Source organism: Petromyzon marinus, chromosome 1 (assembly GCF_048934315.1).
Source record: "Petromyzon marinus isolate PM22_M1 ecotype Great Lakes invasive population chromosome 1, UKy_Petmar_22M1.pri1.0, whole genome shotgun sequence".
In the NCBI taxonomy this organism is placed as follows: domain Eukaryota; kingdom Metazoa; phylum Chordata; class Hyperoartia; order Petromyzontiformes; family Petromyzontidae; genus Petromyzon; species Petromyzon marinus.
In genome coordinates, this window is record NC_133667.1 from 34,354,081 (window position 1) to 34,374,109 (window position 20,029).

Here is a 20,029-nt window from a genome sequence, read left to right on the forward strand (position 1 = left end):
TCGCGGGATGTCACTTTGTGGTGCCGGCCCTAGAGAGGCACAGTGAGCACTGATCGATAGCGTTGGATGGCACCACGATTGGCGTGCAGTGCCAGCCCCTACAGGATAGGGAATGGGGTTACTATAGGCCCTGGTACTCTGGTTGAACCCCAGAGGACACGTGACCGGTTAAGTCTACACAGGGGCCCCAAGTGGGGGCTAGGGGTGGTCACGTGGTCAGGGTCGAGATCCTGCTGGAGGATTCTGGAAGGTGGGCGTGGCCAAGGGCGGAGCCAGCCACGCCTCGGAGAACATAAGCCGGGTCCCCCAGAGGGACCAGCGCTGGTTGTTCATCCTGAATAAACATTCGTCTACCTTCGAAATCCTATCGAGTCTCCAACACGTGGACCGGGACCCAAGCTGGGGTCCGGTCCGTTGTAGCTAGTTGCGGTGTAATTAGTGTAGTTAGCCTGGTGGTCACCACCATAAGACGTTATCCTGTAAAGGGGCAGTTACCCCGTGTGAAGGTGTTAATGAATGTGTTGCCTCCAAAGAGTTCGTCTGCGACTCAATTGAACTCGCTACAAGTGTACTAAATCTCCCAGCCTATGTCCGCTCAGCAGCATACACGGGTACACCAGAATCAGAATATTTATTAATCCACATTTAGTCGACAAGATGGTCACTGCATCGTGCACTTTCACATGCGCTCCTGGAGACATCTGGAAAGCTCTTTCTTCCGCTATGAGGAAGCCACTGGAGCTATGCACTTTTAAATCTAGATTTCAAACTATTTTCTCAACAACGGTTGTTTTTGTGTTTAGTTTGTTGTCCTTCCACCCGCACCTCCGATTCCCATGTTTGGCTATGTACGGTGCGAAAGAAGTTCAACATAAGACACGTTCAAAGTGTGGGTATTAACAACCTCTTTGAAGACGTCTTGGTCAGAGTGGAAGAGAACGCCGACCTGCACCTCGAGGTGGAGTTCTCGACAAGCTCCCTCTCGTGGACGTCCTACTACTCCCACCAACCCCGCGGTGTTGTTTTGAGTGGAGATTGTGAGAAAATTTGCAGGGCTGCACCTTTATACATATTGAACATCTCTTCACCCCCTTTGCACGGTCAGCGGCGGCGTTGAAGCCCCCCCCCCCCTCCAGGCATTGCGGGGCCGTGGGTGTGTGTGTGTGGGGGGGTCGTCCAGCCACTCACACGCGCCGTTACCATGGCCACGCGCGCGTGCACGCGGTTACAAGGGGGCCGCGCGCACGCACGCGCGCGCGTGCCCACGGTACCACCACGTGACTGCGGCGGCGCGCGCGCCCGACAAATGCTCGCGCCTGTTTCGGCATCTGCACAGGTTCAATATAGATTTAAGACGCGTGTGTGATGTTTGTTTGTTGGTTGGTTTGTTGCAAAGGGCGATTGTAATTCCGACGTAAGACAATCGCCTCTATGACCACCAACAATACACGACACGCACACCACGGTCAATTCGTTAGGCGTGTTTTGCTGGAACATCGGTACGTGAAATAATTGTAAACGTCGTATTCGTTAATACATTGATCAAACATTGTATTGCAATCCGTGTGCCACCAGTTGTGTACCGCAAAAAAAAAACCAAAGCGGCTTCAACAAATCCCTTCGTGGAAACGCCGCGCACTTACGCATTTAAAAACAACAAAAGGCATCCTCTCGTGTTTTTTATGCGCACACGTTTTAATGATGACGCATTTTACATCCGGGCTCTCTTCGCCTCTCACCCCCCCCCACCGCCCCCTTTTTTTTGGAGCAAATTAATGAGAGGTGATCAGGCGTCGCATCAAATTGAACGCTGACACCTTGATTACAGGAAGCGTCGGCCACGCTGCGAGATCATCCGTCAATCGCAGGGTCGTCTCCATGGCGACGTCCGTGTGTTCCCCATTGCGCAGCACTCGCTCCAATCATTACTCGCAGTGCTTCGCCGTTTCTGGATATCCTTCTCCTTTTTACTGGAATCTGTCGTTAAGATCTACAGCGAAAACACAACAAGATACATTCTGATTTGAAGCTTTCGTGACTGCAGTAATTCATATTCTTAGTTCTTTCGGTAAAGTCACGTTGAAGGGAAACAACAAAATAATAAAATATATATAAAACAATAACAATTCTCACGACGTTTCGACCATAACACAATCGCAGGGTCGTCCCCACCGTTTAAAAATAAATTTATGCAAACCAACACACCTGAAGACGACCGTTTGTGTTATGGTCGAAACGTCGTGAGAATTTTTATTGTTTTATATATTTTTTTATTTTTTTGTTGTTTCCCTTCAACGTGACTTTACCGAAAGAACTAAGAATATAAGATACATTCTGTCTGAAATAAAACAATATAAAATCGTCTTATCGTTCACCGCAGCCTCGCCCGCCACACTCTCTCGATGTTGTGTCTTGTTGCTTTGTGCGTGTTTGTGTGTGCGTGGAGAACAAGGAACATTCTCGATGCCAAGCCTCCGTTTCGCGATTCATATCGGCGACATCATAAGAGCCGCTTTTAATTAGCGGTGAAACACTCACTCGCCAACTTCTGCAATGATCGGCTTCCAACGATTGATTAACTGCCCGATTAAACCACGTTTGATTCAGATCAGTGTTAAAGTCTACTCGGAGTAAAGGTGAGCTTCAAAGTGAAGTGATGGAATTGATATCGTATTTAGTAATATTACATTTACAAATGTGGTTGTTCCACCTGATGATGATTGCTTGTGTTGCGATCGAAACGTTGTGATTTGTTTTATTTATTTTTTACCTACGTGACTTTACCGAAAGAACCAAAGAGTATGGATTCCTGCAGTCACGAAAGCTTCAAATCAAGATTTACAAATGAGTTTAACCCACAGACTATCTGACGGGGCCTTAAACGAGTAGCCGGCGTGAGGTGTAAACATCAGCAAGTTAAAATCCTGGCAAAGGCTAACATCAGCCGAAAGTGATGCCTGTACTTGTTCCAATCGTCCTCACTTTACCAACCCACAAAATACCAGCGTGGTAATGTACAGTCAAACAACCCCCATGACTGACATCAGAATCAATATGAAATATTTATACTGGAGGAATCCGATGAGCTATAAAGCTCTATTTCACATATGTCCAATAGGGGCGTGTAAGAACGTTACAACAACAAACAGTACTTAAACATGATAGGAGTGCAAAGTACAAGAAATGTAAATAAATCACTCAAACATACAAATAAAACTAAACAATCCCCATCCTACCAGGCAAAGCCCACTGAAGTATTAACTCATTTTTCAGAAGAGATCTCGCCACAAATCATAGCCCAACAAAGTGGCTTATCATTTGGACATTTACAGCAACAAAATATTCTAAATAATCCCAATTAATGTTTCTAAAGATTGCGTGGGGAGGCCTTCATCCAGAAAATAAATTGACAAACGTTCTGAGAATGGCTTTTTTTACTATCAGCTATTAGAAACATTCATAACCAGTCATGATATATCCACTGCTGGTTGAAGGCCTTCCCAAACATCCCCACAACAGAGGGGAACAAACTTGTCTCAACCCCGAGGTTGAATCGCATTCACTGCAAAACGCTGCCAAACCTGTCCCTGCTAATGTGTGCATCCCTCTTAATTTGATAGATGCATGTAAATTAATGCATGGCCCACAACTGCATAGCACAGCAGCGAAACGATGAACACAATTCAATGCTGAGAAGGCACCGGTGTGGACACGCTTACGAATTGCGTGGAACGCAGACAACGGGAATATTTGACATTTTGTGAATCAAGAACAATGATTTTCAAACAAACCATTTTAATCATCTTGACGTTCTTAACCAATTAGCCGCGTACTGTAATGATGAGAATTCGCAGCTGAAGAACTATGCTAAAACTGCCTCACGCATGCCTTGCTCACAACACAACGGGTGTACAAAGTATAAATCTGGCATTAAGAAAAGCTTCGACTTTAATGTGTCACGCGCATGCACATGCATAAATAACAACGCCATCACATTTTGTTCCTTGCTACTTTTAATAAATACATTACACGTTATTCATAGTGGATACAAAAAGGGATTAAATTAATTCACCAAAAAAAATAAACCCTGTATAATTCTGTCGAACACGAATTATTTCGCTTTTAAGTTAATGCAACAAAAAAGCAGCTACAGAACATATACGAATCGTGCTGTGGAATTAGCAGCATGTTCAATCAATTTACCTCATGCCTGTGACAGATCGAGGGGCCATTTGAATGCTTGCTTGAGTGCGTACACAATATACTGGCACACTTAGAGCCCCACTCTTATTTTTCTCTCCAGAAATGAACTCCCCTCCACCAGAAAGTCACCCAGTAATCTGAAAAAAAATGCACAAGGGAATGTGATTAGCCAGTGTGATTTGTTATCAATCAATAATTGCGCGGTTAATAACACAATGCATTTATGTTTGAGCAATTTGGATTTTATTTTCTCATGCGACATGGTTATATTTGTGCTGATTTCTATTTGATTCATTGTTGTATTCCGTATAATTTTTTTGCACTTCTCATTTTGGTGACCTCTTTCACTCTTTCAAATGAGACTCATCCTGGTCTCTTGAGTTTTCACCTGATTTAAAGAAAATAAACGTGAACTCAACTTAACATTTGGTCATCTATAGAAATGGTTTACACGTAGACACATATTTACCCTGGCATGATTAGATATCATAGCTAACAAAGTACAGTCCACGGTTGGTTATACAATCTATTCTATGATATATAGTTTTGTAAATATATTTTTTTATTTTACCAGGTAAGGCCCACCGAGCTATACAGCTCTTTTTCAGAAGCGAGCTTGCTACAAATGATAGCTCAAAGAAGTGGCTTATCACGTGGAAATGTATAGCAGCCAAACATGATAAACGCACGTTGATTCGAAATGTAGAGGGAAAACCCGGAGTGACCCTGAGAAAAGTCCACGCCACCAATGGGGAGCAGAATATCGTCAGCAGTAGCAGCAGTGATGATGTATCCATTGCTGGATGAAACCTAATCACTATGCCACCATCCCTCGCGGTCCTGCATTGCCGCAATACGTCTTTCCGACACGCACGAGCTGATCTCGTCACTCCATCTTGGTGGCGGTGGTGGTCATCCTTACTCCCAGAGGTGTGTTCTACTTTGGCTGCCATTCCAATGACGGTCTCATCCACTGGTCACATTCCTTCTTGTAATGTATCCTGTTCAAATACTTTCCGGAACAGTGAATATGATGTGTACAATATGCATGTTTTTTTTCTGATCAATATGTCCCTGTTTCTGTCTCCCAGTTTCATTCCAAGCATGCCATCAATTCATGCATACGTTTATTTACATTCGTTCCAGGAATACCTAGCCGAGCATTAATGGTACTTGCCACCAACTTTAAAAGTTAGATTTTCTTCACTACCCAGCAATGCTGCGGGCAATTAGAATGACCCACTGTCTATGCAAAACAACTATTATACTCTGTTTTTTTCGGTAAAGTCACGTAGGTAAAATAAAATAAATGAAAACAACTAAATTAAATCACGACGTTTCGGAGGCAACACAAGCTTCCATCTTCAGGTGGAAACCGTCACAGCAAAATTGCTGTATCAAGTGAAGAGAGCTCTAAGATACCCGAGATTATATACAGGTTAAGGGCGGGGGGGGAGGGGGAGGAGCCTGGAAGGGCCGTGGGGGGGGGGGGGACTAAGTTAAGCCGCCTTTTGTTATGCTACAGAGGGTTAGGGGGACAGGAAGGCAATCGCAAGCGGTTGTCGAAAGCGAGCGCAACCAACTGGAAGAAATGGAAATGGCTGTACAATTATAAGGCAGCTGCAGTTTGACTTGGTTGATGACATCTTTCCAATGATTGCTCAATTTAAAACCATCCTCTCGGTTGAAGTTGTGTCTATGTTTGTATATCTGCATGGCTTCATGTACAAATCTTTGGTAATATCCGGGAGGTTTGCAGAGTACTTTGGTATCGGAGAAAACAATATCATGAGAACCCGCTGTGTTGAAACAATGATCAGCTACGGCCGAAGAATTCGTTCTGCTGTGTTTCATATCTGATTTGTGCTCGCGAATTCGGTCAGAAATATGTCATTTCGTCTCCCTGATATAGCAGTCACCGCAGGTACAACTCAATTTGTAAACACCGGGGTAGTGTAATTCAGGAATGACATCCTTTACGGATGGGATCAGATCACAGATTTTGTGTACTGTATTGAACCGGACCTGGATCTTGTGTTTGTTTAGAAATTTGGAAATCTTTTTGGTAACGCCTGCTATGTATGACAACGTGATGATTTTGATCAGAGTATCAGGTGGTTGTTTCTGTATGGTGGGAGAAACAGCTTGGCGGATAGTACGGTCAGAGTATCCATTCATCTTGAGGGCCAGATATACATGTTTTAATTCACTGGCCAGGTGGTGTTGCTCAGAAATGCAATGAGCCCTATGGTATAGTGTTTTGATGAGGGAACTATTTTGAGCCGGGTGGTGGTGGGAGTCAGGCTTCAAGTAGGAATCTGTGTGGGTGGCCTTCCTGTAAACAGAATGTCCCAAAGAGCCATCAGGCCTCCTCTCAAACAGAACATCCAAGAATGGCAGCTTGCCATCTTTCTCCACTTTCGTGGTGAATTTGATGGATGGGTGTCTGGAATTGATGTGGTCTCGGAAATGTTTCAATGCTGGGAGGCCATGTGGCCAAATGACGAAAGTGTCATCCACATATCTCTTCTACAGGGAAGGACGAAGGGTGGATGTCTGGATGGCGTCTGATTAGAACTTCTCCATGAAAACATTGGCTATCACTGGTGACAAGGGGGAACTCATAGGGGTACCCTCATTTTGTTTGTAGAAGGTACCATTCCAGGTAAAGTAAGTTTTGGTGAGGCAGTGCCTAACCAGCACAGGTACATCAGGGTTCAGTCCATGTTGGACCAAGTCTTCAATTATTGTTATGGTGTCAGGCACTAGGACCTTGGTGAACAGAGAGGCCACATCAAAGCTGACGAGGAAATCGTCAGGAGACAGTACAATGTCCTTGACAATAGAAACCAATTGGGTTGAGTTAAGTACTGCTGAGGTGGTTTTGCCAGTGAAGGGAAGCAGAGTATCCGATAAAAAATGGGCTAGCTTGTAGGTAGGAGAGTTGACCGTGGACACGATGGGCCGTAGTGGGGTACCTTCTTCATGGATCTTCTTTATGGAAACAACTATTATTGATCTGGAGTCTAAGTGCAACTGCATCTAAAATTTCTATCCAGAAACAGTGGACATAATTATTTAATAGAGAGAAACATTCATAGTAGAGGGCAAATGTAAGGTCTTGAGTGTGCACTTGGATAATGGCAGGGAATTGACAATGTGGGTGGTTGGGAAAAGGGAGTTGCAGACTATGAGAGTAACAGAGGAGTTCAAGTCTAAATTTGTAGAACAAAGTGATAACTCAATAGACCAGGATAGATTCTCATTGGCAAGAGTGGGCTGGGTAAGAGCCACTGAGCGAAGGTTGACTGGGTGCTTTGACAAAAAAGTTTGGTTCCTGGAGCAGAAAGTGGAGCAGAGTGGCGTGAGATCAGAAGGGGAGAGGCAGGCGAGGCGAGTCCATGGGTGATCATGAAGACGTGCAGTGGGACCTTGAAATTGATCCAGGAATTGATTGGGAGTCAATCATCTGATGAAAAGAGGACAATAAAGCTGCTCTGGCATTGTTCACAAGAATCTATCATCATATACCAATTATCAGGCCCATGATACCAGCTGAGAAGATTATCCACACATTAATGATGAACAACTCGAGTAATAACAAGGGCCCGTCCTATTATATGCATCAACAAGTTAGAAGCCCCATGCAGGGCTTAGTGGCACACATATGGGCAGTAACGTCGCAAGACAATTGACATACGAAGGCCGAGATTTGATCACAAACACGCAACAATGCACGAGGTCACGTTGATCGTTTTTTTCCACATGTCCCAAGTCTCCATTGCAAAAGAAAATGTGCAGAATATCACCCGGTTTAAATGAAGGCTGTTTATAATTTGGCTGCAGCATGGACATTTTTTTTCTTCTAGTTTGCATATACTGTTGGACAAATATCAAATTTATTTATTCCCGGAACTGGCTGTTTCTGTTTGCGTGCTTGTGCGTGTGGGTATGGCAACACTAATCACACACTGGTGGCCTGGCGTGGCCTGTGGGAAAGGGGCATGTAATTTGTTTTAGCTATTTACCCTGTGCCCCAGATGCCGGCTCGGGCCAGATCTCGACAGCCGAAGCACTAAGCTTCTTTAAATTATCAACAACCACAATGCGCATGGCACATCAAGCAGAGGTCAAGTGGCTGGTGATCACAGCATGTTCGTGCAACGCGAGGCACCCTGCTCCGAATTAAGTTGGAATATTATGATTAAGCGTGGAAACAACAAATGGATGTGTGACACGCGTGTATATGCATGGGTGCGTGTGTGGAGCGGCAGTGCAACGGTTAGCGCTTGCTGCTACGAACCCGGCGACCCAACACCAGTGGCAATTATCTGAACCGTTCCTGGGCCTCCCATAGGTCACTCAGCCTCAATTGAGGCAGTTTAAACATCGCCATTGGGGAGACAAATGCGGCTGGGCGTGGTGCTGGCCACTCACCCCATCGTGTGCTGTTCCCGCCTTCATAGGTGCTAGTAGCTAAGAGCACTTGCCCCAAAAGTCGGTTAAGGCTATATGAGGGGTCTTTGTCTTTTGTTTGTGTGTACGCGTGCATGCAAGTATTTTACGTCAGCATGACGACTCAGTGGGCTAGAGTTTGTTTGGCGGGCAAGTGAAAGTTAAGTCAAGTTGACCTTGTTTAAGTTTACCTTGTTTAACCAGGCGAGAACTCAAGTGACCACGATAGTATCGTTTGCCGGAGTGACCTGGGCAATCAACACGGCAAAAACAAAACAAACAAACAAAGAGTAAAGCAATGAAGCGAATAAAAACCAGAGCAAAATAAACCCAACTCTGTCATGTGAGAAATCGAAAATATTGCATAAACCTAAATCAATGCTGAATAATTAATTCCCTGTAGCGTACGACGGCTCGGGCAAGTCACGTGTTTAAATTCCCACTTCATCCCAGATCTCCTTTGAAAAAAACAGAAGCCGCATCTCAACGGTTCCCACATGACCTCAAAGTATTAATATTGCATGATGTCTTGTGTCGTGCCATGTGATAGTCTTTTAGAATCACGCAATCAAACATCGGTTTAATTGTGTTAAGTTTGTTGTCCTTCCCCTGCTACACCTCCGATTAGCACGGTTAGCTACGTACATACAATATTATTATTAATAATGTCAGTTTGTGTACCTTGAGAACGTCACTGAGTCTCGAGAATATTTTTCCGGAGGGTCCCGCACAGGGACGTTTGACCACTTCGGTAACTGAGTGTTTGGCTTGTGGATGGAAACCGGACTCCGTGTTGATAACCCACACGTGATCGTAAACACATTGAGACCTACACACACCGATAGATTCGATTCACAAGCAAAATACACGCCTCTAAGTGAACCAAATCTATCTTTGGACCAAACCCACTGCTGTACAGTCATCTACTGGCACCTGACAGACATCACAGCGATATGCCAAACAAACCTAGAATGTACCTATCCACGTGCTAACCACGCTTGACTCTCCCTGGCTCCTTATGTCCATCATGGTCAGGCGCATTCGGTATGATCTGGTCGAAGACATTGCGCACGCATGCAGGATTTTTTATTTAATGTGTGCGTTATTGAACAAATGCATATTATTTTTCCCTGCTTTGGGGAATTGCCCTGTTGGAATGAATATAAATGAGAAGGTTAGGGGCTTGTTTAATTGTTGAAAGAATGGAATGATTAATCCATCGGCCTGCAGGCAAGGCTTTCGAGATTAATGTGCTCCAGTTGCACTTGTGTAAGCATGCCAACTTTGGAGCAGTATTATTATTCCTCGTACCAAGACATGCACATAGATAAATGTGTTCCAGCCGGAGTGCTTATCATGGTGAAAGTTTAGCTGGAGAATGCAAGACAATTCTTGTAATATTCACGGCTGTATATCTATACATCGAAATCACCTCAAGCCTAATCACGTGACTGATGTGTGCCCCCCCCCCCTCACTCTGAATCCCTCTCCGGTCATTCCCTAAAGCGTCTCTGGTAATCGAGAGGGATGAAGACACAGCTTTCTTGTTCTGCCCCAAAAGCAAATCTGCAGAGAAGACAATAACATTGCAATGAAGAAGGCATAAGCTAGTTTATTGCGGCTGTTTTGAGACCCCAATACATCACGTATCACGCTGTGTAATGTAAATCTTGAAAATAATAACCACAGTATATCCTAATTATTTTCTGCGTTTTAATATTTCATCATTAAATAAACTTTAAGCACACAAAGGCGGCTAATTAAATCAATTAAATGTAGCTTCAATCTAGATTTGAAGTTTAATAAATTTAGCTTACTTCATCTAAGCAGGTGTAATAATGTTCCCAAAATTACGTTCATGAGGAAGCTTAATTAACGCGTCTTCTGTATTTGTTGGGAAAGATGTCCGTCCTATTTAAATAGAACGGACATCTATACGTTTTTTTTTATTTATCCATGTATTCTTCAATTTGTTTACTCTGTGCAAGATTGTTATTGCAATTTACTCTGGCATTGTCATCTTGGGTTTGTCATTATCTGTAGCCCACGGTCAATCCACTGCTGGATGAAGGCCTCCCCCAAACCACAACCATCCTGAAATCTAATAATTCACCTGGAAAGTGTATAATGGTAGTCATTTACAGCCATTTGTCAATGCACTGCTGGATGAAGGACATCCTATACTGTCGGCATTGGGAGGTTTTGTTTTTTTGCCATACTTCACCATGCTGGTCAGTGCGGGTTGGTGCAAGTTCAGACATCACTTGCCCACCGATGCTGGCCATGGTTAAGACCGGAACTCAGGTCACTGGGTTCATTACACAATGGACTAACAAACTATGCTACCATCTTAATGTTACATATAATCTTGACTTAAAGCTTTCGTCACTGCAGAAATTCATATTCGTTGGGTCTTTCGGAAAAGCCACGTAGATAGAAAAATAAGAAAAAATATCACGACGTTTCGATTGCAACACAAGCAATCGTCATCAGGTGAAAAACATATAGCGGGAGAGCTGCTGAGGCAGGATGTTACATAGGTTTGAGATGGGCGTAGCCCAAGGGTAAGTGGGCGGGGCTAGAGATGGAATTTGCATGTCAATGTAAGATCGGAGAGCTGCTGAAGCAGGATGTTACATAGGTTTGAGATGGGCGTAGCCCAAGGGTAAGTGGGCGGGGCTAGAGAGGAAATTTGCATGTCAATGTAAGATCAGAGAGCTGCTGAAGCAGGATGTTATATAGGCTTGAGATGGGCGTAGCCCAAGGGTAAGTGGGCGTGGCTAGAGTGAAATTTGCATGTAAATGTAAGATCGTAGAGCTGATATACCTCCACGATGGCGCAGCTGTTGAGGTGGCCATTGTATTGTGAGAGATTAGCATGTCAATGTAAGCGAACCACCGCAGCGATGGCTGTGCTAGTGAGACGTATAATTATAACAATATTTAGTTGCATATTGCGTTGTCGTTCGTGCAAATTGCACCTCACAATCGCCGGAGAACCACAGACAAACTGAAAGGCAGCCAGGCGGTGAGCCGGCTCTGTGGTGCTCTTTATATTAAGATGTTTTCAGTAAATTAATGAATGAAGGGGTTATTGTTGTTGTAACATTGTCGTTGAGTCAATGTTATTTGCTTTAACGGCTGATAAGCAAAATAGAGATCTACTCTTTATTTTATCAAGGGCGACAAGACATCGTAATTACACACACGGGCGACTTTATTTCAATTTTGGAATTTTCTGAAGGCAATTTTTATGTTTTGGCTTCAGTCCACAACGCTGTCATACACTGGCCTCTTCACCACGCATAATTCCACCATTTCTGAAAGGCCTCTACTCCCCCCCCCACACCCCCTCAATAGGGCGCTTTGTTAATTTCTCATAGCAGCAATTACTGGGTGGTAACGAATATTCGACATCCACTTTTCAAGCTGGCTCATTGATGAATTTTATTTTTTACTTTTTACCACGCTTGCTGAGCACAGGCCCAAAGGCCAAGCTCCCAGCAATAAACACAACCATGAAAGGTTTACTATATCTAAATAAAACCCGCTCACAATCAGTAGCAATAACACTGCCTTAAAAAGACGAATATTTATACGATGCTTTTGCTCATAAGGTCACATTGTTATTGACAAATGTGTTGAGATTTCTGTGCTAATTGCGCTTACGCACCTCTGCTGCGAAGAGCAATGCGTCGATTAGGAAAGGTTACTTTCCCATCTATTAGCAAAGAGTACACTGACCGCTGGACTACGCGGCCGACGATTGCGAACGTTACTATTTCGGCGAGTTGTCAATCCGTGGCACCGGGCCTGAGGAGGCAGTAAACTCCATCTCCGGGTTTTCCAACCACGGGTGCTTTAGGAGCGCGGGTGGATTTTATTGTACGACTGGCCGCCACCGTGCTGATGAAGGCATGAGTTGGGCGGAGTGTGGAGGCCGTCATCCAGCAGTGGATAGACAATGAAAGTGTGTGGTGATTAAAGTCCGAGCGATGGGCTCCCATCAGACCGGTTCTGCTGGGAAGCCGCTCGGACTGATGGACTGCATGAGCCCATCTGCTAGAGAAAGCGCTGATATAATTATTAACGTAATTTATTTATCTTAAACAAGCCTCACTCGGTCTTAAGACTCGATGTCGGAGTTGTCTCCACGAGTCCAACGACTATGGGGAAGAGAAAGACCTTCAGGGTAGATGGTGGGAGACCTGTCAGGGCAGATCGTGGAGGTCACACGTCTCCCGTGCAGCAGTTGTGGGATCTGGGAGAGGGTTAAACGCATTGGCGAGGTGCAATGGCACCAACGGCTTTGGCCATGGTGACATCTTCATCACATTGTCGTCGCTCAGTAACTCGAACTGCATCACTTGGGACTGAAAAAAATAAACAAATCCGAAGTGGCGTGTCTATCTTTCTTAGAACTGGAGCCTGGAGCTGCCACCGATTCCTACTGCGTGACGTAACAGCGATTGGGTACTTGTTGCATAATAGGTATTTGTGGTATTCATAGCACAGAGTTTCTTTTTTAATCAGCTTAGTGCCAGTCATTGTTTTGACAGGCGACCTTTCATAAAAACGCAAGCAATCGGTCTTATCAAATAATGCCCGGCTGGTATTTGCAAACTCGTTTGCATAATTCCTCTACCAACAAGTGAAATAAAGGTTATTTTATATCCACAGGGTGGAGCGGTGACACAGTGGTTAGCACGCCGCACTGCTCACTCGGCTACCTTAGTTCAATTCTTGGCCATGGCTCAGACTGGTAGCAAGCGATGTAACATCCAGAACCACACCACGGGAGATCCTCTCACTTCCTCAAGCAGCACCGAGCAATATGGTCAAACAGCCCCCGTGAGCATCATTGTCCTCGGAGGCATTCATCCAGCAGCGGAGTGGCAAAATCCTGTAAATAATGATGATTATTATAAAATTATTGTATTGTCTGAACAGAGTTTTGTACAACCGACTTGCAGCTTTCTAAATGGCCAGCAGCCTGCTAGTGCACACACATACATATCTACTATATTACAGAACCCAAGCTTGTAGCAACTTCATGTGATACCGGCAAATTGATGTTGTTGTGCTTTGTTCTGCTCTCTGCTGATGTTCATCATAGCGATATTACTTCTGTGAAATCTGCTCGGGGTTCGTCGAATGTGTTTTTGCTGCATTAAAACTGCTACGTTTAAGACTTGCACCGCGTTTGGTATGGGCACTGCAACAAAGCAACGATTAGCACACTGCACTCTTGGTCTTCCAGCACAGCAGTTAAAACAATTAATGGGTCAAGTTTTGTTTAAATCATATATGGGTACACTGCAGTTAGTCTATCAGTAGGTCACGTGTAGCTACTCCAACTTTTTTCCAAGATGTCTGGACAGCGTAGGAGCCAGGCTGGCTATTTCTCACTCGAGTGGAGGCCTTTCCAGCAGCGGTGGTGTGGCCAAGATGTTTACAGAGCTGCGCCTTTACCGATATGACCTTTAGCAGAGTCAGTACAGTTCTGTGCTACATTGGTGTTTTATTTATCGACGCCTGCCGCGTATGATACCAAAAACGGCTATTCTTAATCCAGTAGTAGAGACAACATCTGTCAGCTCACTTGACCTCGTAATGTGTTTTGTCTTTCATAAATTCATCTGTTTCGTTTTGTTTCGGGGCAGATGGCATCAAATCTCAACCGGCAGCCACCGTGACCTGTAAATACGCAGATGGTTAAAAACATGTCAGTATTTTGGATTAGTGAAACCCCTGCAAAGCCAAAGGTCGTGATAAGAGCAGCGGTCCATCTATTACACGATGTAATTACAGGGCTTCGTGTAGGGCCCCTTACAACGTGTTTTTTTTCTGAGCAACAAAAAATCTCATTTGGGAGGCATGAGAGTGTAGACTGAGCTTTCATGTGTATGCAAATGAGTGGCAAGGATTACAGAGTATTTCCCAAACAAGGCGTAACAGCACAGATGTAATTGCTGGCAGGAGGATTAAAGGATCCTTTAAAATATATAATATAATCTGGACAGCACCACCTTACACATCCGAGGAATAATAACTGCGTTGGCAGTAAAGTTCATTAAACTCGCGGTTGTTTATGCTACACAGCAATACATTGTCAATGCACATTAACATTTTCATCGCCATCAGCCATGGTCATTCCTTGTGAAAGACCCGACGCAGAAGATCCCTGTTGTTTGATCGTCCACGAAGCTCATGGTCCACCCTACACCGCATCCACATAAACCAGCGGATGCCCGATGCACAAATGGAAAACTCTCCAGTTGTGTGCGACTGTGTTCACCCAGAACAGACCGCACGACATGTAACGACGCAACGTCCGATTCAAAAACACGAAGGAGACATCACATCCATGATGACACACTCAACTACTCCTGACGCGGTGCATCTGGCATTGACCACCTGAATGTGAAATTGTAGGTGTTGCCCTGCATCTGCATCAGCCGTACGAAAGGAGGAGGGAGAAGGGGCGAGGGGGGGAGGGGCGATAGGGGAGGGGGGGGCAGTTCCCCTAAGCCGCTGCCACCTCTTCAAGGCTTCGCGAAGTAACGATCGACCTGGCACACACAACTGATCTCATCGTCGATCCACGTCCTCGCTGGGGTCCTGTTCATACGTCGCGATTCCTTGCGCCCACCGATTTTCACAAGTTGTCTCGGATGTCAAACGAAACGCAAGAGCTCACGAGAGTCTGCAACACTACACATGTAATAGCTGCGATCGGGCTATAGCTTTTGTTATCACGTAAAAAAATGCACCAATTTATTAATGCATCCATTAAAAATGGACTTTGTTAGCAATAAAGTCTTTTGGACCATTACGCAAAGTTTAATTGCTGCATTAATGTAACATATATCACCACTGACTTATTAATTAAAAGCGCTATTAACATTTATTTTTTTCTCTCACAACTGTTGGATTGCAATTAAGCGTCACCGACGCCTCATATAACATTCACAATGCCACTTTAAACAAAATACATCATTCATAATTCTGAGCAATTAACTCAGAGCGTGTCCAGGGCAAGAGTAAATGGTTTTACAGGATGTTTGAAAAAAATGTCGATGCACCACATCCATCCGATGTGCAAACTCTCAAAACCCACTAGCTGTGGGATCATCATCATCATCCAGCCAGCCAGTCCCGTTGGCTCTCTGAGTAGCATTTATGGTATACAAAAAAATGTCGATGCACCACATCCATCCGATGTGCAAACTCTCAAAACCCACCAGCTGTGGGATCATCATCATCATCCAGCCAGCCAGTCCCGTTGGCTCTCTGAGCAGCATTTATGGTATACAAAAAATAGATGAGCAATGTGAGCAGAAAATCTGCTTACATTTTTTTTGTTGTTCTTGCGGAAGTGCAAGGTTTTGATTTTTGACCAAAAACGGATATCGAAACTCGTTAATGTAGCTCCGCTTTCAACCTGCGTTTGTGATATGAACAATAGAAAAAAAACTGCACTGCGATGAATTCGAAGCACGTTAAATTTCTCTTTAGTTTGGAATTTGTCGAAAAAATATTCTTTCGTTTTTCCCCTTGAGCCTTGTGGATTACTTAAATAACGGAACACACTTGTGCTGTACATACATGTGTATGCTGTACATACACAATGAGACACTTGGACCTCGGATCTCTGAGCCAGTTTTTCAGACTAGAGTTGAATGCATCTGGCTGTCGGCTAAACGACAAAGAAACCGGAGCTTTTCATTTGCCGGAAAGGTGAATATTATCAGTTAAAGAATTAAATTTTCAGAACCTCCGTTGGCAAGGCATCCAGCGAGAGTCTAAATTACTCGGTCTCACTCAGCGCGTGGAGGCAGAATGTTGGTGTGTGTGTGAAAGCACTGATTGTGTATTTGTAAAGTACCAGGTACTTATGCGTTCATTGTTGTACATAGATTGCTCAAGGAAAGAAAGCTTTCAGCCAAATAGCTCAAGTGATATTATAGAAAAAGGTAAAGCAACGGTGAGCAGGGAAAGCATGAAGTGAATTATCAAGATAATGGGACACAAATCTGAGTATGCACATCAGAGAAGGCATTGGTCCCATATTGATTAGATGTGTTACTGAAGATCCTATTACAATACAAGAGATTAAATTCAGTTGTGCGGTTATTCTAAATCGTCACATTTATCGCCTTTGATATACATTTTTCCAAGGATCAATGCCGTTTCATTTTAATAAATGTGACAACGTTGCATGAGCTCATTTCAGAAAAGCTGTTTCGTTAACATTGCTAGTGATGAATAACCCTTGGTACTTAACGCAAAGCGTTTTATCGCTGTGTTGTTTACTGTCAACTATATTTACCATCATTGGAAACAGTCCTTTTCTGGGTTTTAAGTTACATGTATGAAACATTTCTAATGTATTTACGTTCTTATTCACTTTAAAAATAACTACAAAATATAACTATTACATTAAAACAGAGCCATTTCATTGATTGCATTTACATACACCAGCGCATAAATGTATAGTCCATATCATAGCTTATACCGAACAGACAAAAAGACGTCACACATCAGATATGTATCCATTGTGCAAGAGTGTGAACACGGTTCTTCGAACGATCCAACATTCAGCACACTACTCTTCATACTAATAATAAGAGGTACTTGTGCTCTGTCAGAAATTAACTTCGCGCACTTACAATTCTGCTCATCTCTGCGGAGGTGCTGAGCTAATGTTGCGCGGCACCTCTCCAACACTCCTCACGCTCCTTCCTGGAGGGTTCTGCTCCCAAGGGGCTGAAAAAAAGTAAGGTGTACGTGTTACATTTCAAAATTTAAATTTGTGCTATTTATTCATTCCCCCTGTAGGCAACGTCATCGATTCGCGATTGCGAGATGGAAGGATTCTTTGTAAAAAAGAAAAAGAAAAACTCCCCGCGTAGATTTCACGCCGTTGAGCTGAACCAACGAGTGTTGTCCGACACGCCTGGTGTCCGACGTTGCACTCCCTCTGCTGGGAACTTCTTTGTGGAGGTAAACGTGGAAAGAAAATTCCGAACAACGTTGCGGTGTAACACATAAACACATCGGAGGTGTATATTTGTTGTAAAAACCCATCTGGGTACATGCAAGCACTCAATCTAACACCCGAGACATAGGCCTACAGTAGCTCTGCATGTGTACGAAATAGGCTCTGTACAGAACACATGGACACACTGCACCAGGTAATCATCTAAGGCTGAGTCAACCTAGGGGAAAGCCCAAGACCAGTTCAGATAGTCATCGCTGATTTTTTTTTACCATAAGCAGGAATCGAACTCAGGTCGCCGAGTATGTAGAGTCGCGTATTAGCCACTACGATATCGCTTCCCTATGGGGAAACACACACATACGTGTGTGTAGGGAGAAAGGCAAACATGGTATTGTTCATATCGTCCTGGCTTTGGGAAGTAAACATCCATCACAGTTTTGCATGCCATTTACTAGTCCCGTGAGAATTGATGTTATTACCCTGCAGACTGCCTCTCTTGAAAATGAAATAACTTTTTTTTCACTAAATTCTCAGTGACCTACAATTCTTTCTAATGACGTGATGTTTTTTTGTCGCTGTGTTGAGTGCACAGTGTTTGTTTACGGTGGTCTGTCAGCTGGAAAATATGAAGCTTACATACAGCCAGTCCAGCAGCTTGCAGAGACAAAACCAGATGTTTGTAACGCATAATGCCTCGCCTCGCGTCCAACGAGGACAGTTTAAATACCACAAATTTGGAGGCTCATTGCGCAAACGTAAACAAACAACACATGGAAATAATTTAAGACAATAATCATAAGTCAAAAAAAGCTCTCCCAGGGCCTGTTTTCCTTAAAGCAGCCTGTGGTGCAATTATAGCTTAAAGTGAGACGTATTACTGGCTCACAACTGTCAAAATAACAAAGCATTTCAGATATTCGCATCAATCGGAGCATGCGTTGAATGAATATCAACTGCCAGAAATATACCAGGTAGGTGGACTGATTTTCGTCCCTGAACAAACCAAGGAGCAACGCCTCTTTAAATCGCTGGTAAAACACAACCTATAACAACGTGTATTTTTTAATAAATAGAAGGGTAACCTTACTAAAATAACTGTAGCACAATAATCCGAGCGAATTGGATTTCGAGAGGTGTATGTACGTATGTTGAACTTCTTTGGCACCATACGTAGCCGCCATGGCTGGGGTGGCCAGGGGCTGCGGGACTCCTCCATCAACAGTCGATTGACCATGGCTCGTGATGATGATGATGGATTATAGGGAGAAAAAAGCGCTTGAACAGAAAATAGTACTTACTTTTATGATTATTTGCATTATAACGAGAGGAAAGTGCTGAAACAAAGAGAGGGTTTTAATTTCCCAGGGAGTAACTCTTATTGTTTGTTCTGCTAGCAAACAAAAAGTGCTTGCAGCGGTCACCTCTTAGACCTTACGAGTCAGCAGAAACTATCCAAAAAGACAGGAACATCTTCTGCCACTTCGTATTACCACATTTTCTTTCAGTGTCAACACAGACCAGATTGCCCCGAAATCATCGTTTGACAAGGCTTTTCCATTTGCACCACAGCACAACAACAATGCATTGTTGATAAAAAAATATATATACTTTCTTTTACTTCCTCGTGTTAGAATTCTTGAGATGCATCCAGTACAGCAAAGGGCAACCCTCTCCAAATTATCAGGACGAGTCTTATCAACTGTAGCACAGAGGTTAGCGCACTGAACGCAAACCAGGCCACCAGAGTTAAACTCCCGGCCATGGTTAACATCGGCGATTAGTAGTATCTGAACTGGTTCTTGGCACACTACTTCACAAGCCAACAATGGCCAGAGTGGTGATATATGGTCAAATAACCCTCATGACCCACACATCTTGGATAGGCTTTCATCCAGCAGTGGATTGAACATGGATGATAATGGTGATGATAGTTGTTTTAGCTGTGGCACAGCGGTATAGCAATGTGTATCAGAGTTGCATTGTTATGCCGGTTTACCTGAACCATTCTGGAAAACATCATGCAAAGAGGCAATTACAAGAATATTTAAATTAAAACTAGGAGAGAGACACCTCATTGGGCAATTAATTATATGGGATCCCTACTCGGATCTTATTTCAAGGTTTTTATCATAATTTTACGAAAACACCCCTAAGTGACACATAATTTTAAATCATCATGGCCCCATTAGCAAGCAGTGAGAGTCTCTGGAGTCCCAAGACATGCAATTTAGAGACATCTCCAAATCATTTTATTTCCCCAGGTCTCAAAGCAACTCATTACTTATCAATTTACACTGCAACACGGCGGTTATGACAATGCAAAAGTGTGCTGTCATGATAGACATCACGTAAAATAGTGAAATCTGT

General features: G+C 43.7%; 1 long non-coding RNA gene across 2 annotated transcripts; it reads right to left on the bottom strand.

The window, feature by feature from the left end:
* Window positions 1–1,212: 1,212 nt before the first annotated feature.
* LOC116940478 (uncharacterized) lies at window positions 1,213–19,620 on the bottom strand. Of its 2 annotated transcripts, none has more exons than XR_004402553.2 (4): window positions 17,331–19,620; window positions 8,850–8,906; window positions 4,204–4,340; window positions 1,213–1,990 (listed from the first exon to the last, which is right to left on the bottom strand). It is a non-coding gene; the product is annotated as an uncharacterized LOC116940478 (long non-coding RNA). The 2 variants fall into 2 exon arrangements; XR_004402555.2 differs by lacking the exon at window positions 17,331–19,620 and adding an exon at window positions 9,340–9,718.
* Between the last annotated feature and the right edge of the window lie 409 nt (window positions 19,621–20,029).